This window comes from Perissodus microlepis, chromosome 18 (genome assembly GCF_051167445.1).
Source record: "Perissodus microlepis isolate ML-2025 ecotype Zambia chromosome 18, ASM5116744v1, whole genome shotgun sequence".
In the NCBI taxonomy this organism is placed as follows: Eukaryota; Metazoa; Chordata; class Actinopteri; order Cichliformes; family Cichlidae; genus Perissodus; species Perissodus microlepis.
Genome location: NC_140478.1, coordinates 36,150,229 through 36,155,450, shown reverse-complemented (window position 1 = coordinate 36,155,450; position 5,222 = coordinate 36,150,229). Strand labels below are relative to the sequence as shown.

Below are 5,222 nucleotides of genomic sequence, written 5' to 3'. Positions count from 1 at the left end.
AGAAATAAGGATTTCCTAAAAGACAAAGAACAGCATGACACGAAACAGAAAGATCTGGATTGTGAGCTTCAGAACATCAAGAAACACAACCAAGGTTTGCAAGTAATGCTTGATGAAGCTCTGCAAAAAAATAAAGAAATCCTTGAAGAGAAAGAAAAACTGGACATAAACCAGAGAGGCATGCAGGAAAAATACGGAGCGCAGCAGGTAAAGCTTGATGAAACGCTGCACAAATATCAAGAGCTGCTTCAAGACAAAGAACAACGGGAAATAAAGCAGAAAAAAGATAAACAAATTCTCCAGAACTTTGAGAGGAAAAACCAACAACTGCAAGACCGTTATAACAAACTGAACTCCAAAACAACTGAGCTGGAGGGGGAAAAGAAAAAAGTGCAAAAACAATGCTCAGAGATGCAGAGTAAGCTCAGTGACATGCTGAGAAAAAACACAGAACTGGAGAAACTTTCCAACAACTTGAAGTGCAAAAACACTGAGGTGCAGATGTTAAAGCAGCAACTAGAGAAAACAAGCAAAGACCTGCAGTGTACACTTCAAGAACTCGAGAGAAGTCAGCAGCTACAAGACGCACACAACAAATTACAACACAGTTATACAGAGATGCACGAGGCAAAGCTTATGCAGGAGGCCAAATGTAAAGAACTGAAAGAAAGGCTCGAAGAAAAACAAGCCAAATTAGAAGAAGTGGAGACAACATGCAGGAAACTCGAGAAGGAAAATACACAAACAATTGATGAGTTACGAACCCTCATCCTAGAGAAAAAAGTGCTCGTGGAAAAGATGATGGAAAAGAAGAAAAAACGCTTCCGCTTCTTCTGGAGAAAGAGCACTCCTGCTTTTTCTACTTTTTCTACTTTTCCTTCTGCTGATGTCACCCCGTCTTCCTCCTCCACCGTTGCATCGTAATTTTCACCTTAACTCCTAACACCTGTCCCATCTTCCCCCCCAACCCCCTCTTTCTCTTTCACCCTCACCCCCCAACCAGTCCCGACAGTTGACTGCCCCCTCTAGAGCCTGGTTCTGTCATAGGTTTCTTCCTTTAAAGGGAGTTGTTCCTATCCACTGTCGCACCCAGTGCTTGCTCAGAGGGCATAGTTGGGGTTCTCTCTCCTCTATCTCTTTCCTCCTTTCTATCCCTTTCCTTTACCCTCTTCTTTACCCCCCACCCCTCCCCCCTTTTCTATTCCCCCGCTTTTCTATTTCCTTAATAATTTAATAATAAACACAATTGGCTACATTTTAAATGTGTCTGATCAACGTCTTCATTCAAGAATGAATTGTCTTTCTCACGGAGTCATGTGTATTTTGTGTTTTCCTCGGGCTGGTGATCCCCGCGGTCGTTCAGCCCCGGAGTCCAGAGTTTTAGTGTTTTAATCACATTTAGTGTTACATTTCAGATCACCACAATAGGATATCCATAATTTAGGATTCAGGCATTTGTTTTAGTTCAATATCGTAATCATTCTATGACTGAGTAGTTTACAGAACCTTCAGTCTGCAGCAATAACTTCTGTTGGAGCTATTTGTTCTTATTTTTTATTATTTTGAAATTAGTTAAAGTTTGTTGTTAGTTTACTTATATTTTGGGGTTTATTTACAAGTTTATTTGTAGGTTAATATTTCTTTCAATGTTTTGTTTGTTTGATGTTACCTTGTTAAATTAGTCAGTAAAAGCTGTAGGGCCATTTTGTTTCTATAAATAAAGACACTGGTATAGGACCAGCATGCACTGGGGTGAGCCTATGGTTTTTTACTAGAGCAGGAGAAGCAGCAGGAAGTAACTAAAAATGGATCTTGTTATTGCTTGCCAAACTGGATAAAATAAACCATAAAAACGCAACTTTAAAGTTTGGACAGTGGACTTCTTTTGCCTGCGTACGAAATATTATCTCAGTGCAGCAGTGGCTTGTGGACCTTTAACTGTGGGATGTTTGGTTTGTCAAACAAAAGGAATTGCCACTACAAAAAGTAAAAAACCTGCCCGTGGACAAAGGAATAATCCTTCATTAATGGATATGTTGGATATATGGATTTCAAGGATCACCGTCGAACTCGAATAAAAGTTACTGGATCGTCTGTAAGTACTCCAGACGGATTTGATGTTGAAGCCTGGATCAACATGTCACTCGTTCATCAAAGCTGGTGAGTGATAATATTGTTTAAGCCGTAAAGGAAAACGGTGAAGCTATTGGAGTTTAAAGACATTATTTCACTACAAAGACTGATGAACTGAGTTTTGATGTACTAAATTTGTGCATAATAGGATCACTAATTGAAACATGCCAACGCCCTCTGTGGAAATGTTTGTTCACTGCAATCATGTTTGCGCTTTATGCTATGGATTCTCAGTGTGCTGTGCATCTTTATAATGTTTGAAATAATCCAAGAGGACAATAAAAATGTCGGATATTAAGAGTAAACAAGAGAGTAAACAAGAGGATGACACTCAGATGCAAGCAGAGAAAAGAAGCATCAAATTTACGCCAAAAGGTTTGGATTTGTATATAAAGACATGCCAAGAAAAGCGGAGTTCAATGTGTAAGCAAGCATCTAAGTACATGGGGAAAATTTCTGCTTTAATGACCTCACATGAGAAGGTTAAGGAAGTGTCTTCTGAATTTGGGAAGTTTATTAAATGCTATCAAGATGCAAACGCTTTGCAAGAATCCTTTTTAAGTTTGCCACTGCCAGAAGATGAAGTGAAAAGGCAAAGCGCACATTTTCAGTCTAAGGTGACAGCATTCTCTGTTTTTATGGACAAAGTAAAGGTTTGGTTGCAGCAAGCAGGCGAGCCGTATACTGAACAAAGCAATACTGCTCTTAATGATCAAGCTGTTGAAAGTTTGGATGAAATAAATCCTGAAGACAGTGTCTCTAATATCTCAAGTGTAAAGCCACCTTCGAAAACATTGTCACAGCAAAGTCGAATTTCATCAACATCTTCCGCACGCATTAAAGCTGCGGCTGACAAGGCAGCGCTCATGGAGCGACTCGCTGCATTAAAGAAAAACATTCTATTGAAGCGCAAGAGGAAAAACTGAGAAAAGAAAAGGAGAAATTATCCTTGGAAACAGAGTTGGCAGCAACTAAGGCAAAGCTTCGTGTCTTAAAAATAAACTCAGTTTGTAGCTCTGAGCGTTCTGATGGAATGAACTCTTATTTTGAAAGAGGGCACGTACAAGAAGCGCCTAATTTAAATCCTTGTGCTGATACATTTGTTCCGGCAGAAAGAGATTACTCTGGTACAAATTCTGCATCTGAATCACAAGTAATCATACCTAGACAAAGTCAAAACCAACATCAGGTGGATGAGGTGATGGTAAAAGTTGATGATTCAGCTCAAGTGACGCAGCAAACACAGCCTCAGTCTCCTACTTTGACTGAGAATTGCACGAAGGAGATTGTCAATATTATGCAAAAACAAAATGACATCACTACTTTGCTTGTAAAACAAAACTTATCTTCTGTCCTTCCAGCTAGAAACATCCCTATGTTTGATGGAGACCCTTTACAGTACAGATCATTTATGAATGCCTTTGAAAATGGAGTGGAAGCTAAAACTGATAACTGGAGCGACTGTTTGCATTTTTTAGAGCAGTTCACTAGGGGGCAGCCTAAAGACTTGGTGCATAGTTGTCAGCATTTACCTCCTGAGCAGGGCTATTCCACAGCCAAATATCTTCTTGAAGAACATTTTGGGAACGGAAATAAAATTGCCTCTGCATATATGGAGAGGATTGTGAGTTGGGCACCTATTAAAAGTGAGGATGTGAAAGGTCTACAGTCATTCTCTCTTTTTCTTCAAGGATGTTCGAATCTAACACAGCAAGTTGTTTATATGAAGGAGTTGGATTTGCCCTCAAATATGAGAATGATTGTTATGAAACTTCCATACAAATTGAGGGAAAAATGGAGAGTTGTTGCCTATGAACTGCAGGAACAAAATGGTCACAGAGCAGTGTTCACTGATCTGGTTGCCTTCATAATAAAACAGGTGAAAGTAGCATAAGATCCAGTGTTTGGCAACATCCAAGACTCACAATCTGGAAGCAGCTTTAAAGTTTCAAGTTCCACCAAGCAAAGAAAAAAGGGAAGTAGTTTTGCCACTAATGTCAGTACGGTTCCAGGAGTCGAAACTCAATCAACTGGAAGCAGAACAAATTCCACTGTTCTGCATAGTTGTTTGTTTTGTTCACACAGCAGTCATTTACTAGAGAATTGTAAGCAGTTTAAAGCTAAAATGCATCGAGATAAGCTGACTTTTATCAAGGAAAGGGGAATTTGTTTTGGTTGTTTAAAAGTTGGTCACATAAGCAAAGACTGTAGGAGTCGTTTGAGACACAGCAGCTGAGCAAATGATCATTTCATGCTGAAGACATCCTCAGACAGAATTAAACACATACATAAACACAGCCTGGTGCCAATAACACAGCTAATGACACTGCTGTATCACTGGCTTTACTGATTAAAGACCATATCTGAAGGAAATCTTTGAACACAACAGAAAGTGACCTTTTAAACCTGCGACACTGATGCTGCATTCAAGGACCATTAAAAACATCTGAAAGGACTTAAGAACATCAAGAAAATGTGACTTGTTTCTCTGTAATGAAGCTGTTTTAGTGAAGAAAGTTGAAAGGTCACAGAGCGACTGCTGAATCTTCTGCTCTAAACATGAACTCTGAACTTTGTGATGCTTCAGGAGGAAAACTGCTTCAGTTATTCTCTCAGATTAGTTTCATATTTTCTGCATCAGATTTGAGTGAGATCCTGGAATGAAGACAGAAGAAAAGACTTTGTTCAAAGTTTGATTTATAGTCAAACCTTCCAGTTTATTCACACAATAAAACATCAACACAATATATGAATTCATTCATTAAAATCACAGTTTTTCCTCATTTGTTTGATGATTTTGACAAAAACAAACACAAACACACACACATGGTCTGCCATACTCATAAAGAGAAATGTTGACATTTTTCAATACAAATATTCCAGAAACATTTAGAGGATAGAGAAGTTTACATTTTCATGTGGAGAAATATTTTAGTAAATCAAAATGATGATGAGCAGTGATAGCCTCCATAAACAGTCACAGGAAAGATCTCCTTTAAAAACTCAGAAACATCAAGAGAACAACTAGAAGATGTGGAGGTACCACCCATAATGTTTGACTGACAGCTGATCTCTGTGCAGAAATGATG

General features: G+C 38.8%; 1 pseudogene; it reads left to right on the top strand.

Moving 5' to 3' along the window:
• The first annotated feature begins 1,687 nt into the window (after window positions 1–1,687).
• On the top strand, window positions 1,688–3,839 carry LOC146368863 (uncharacterized; annotated as a pseudogene).
• The last annotated feature ends 1,383 nt before the right edge of the window (window positions 3,840–5,222 follow it).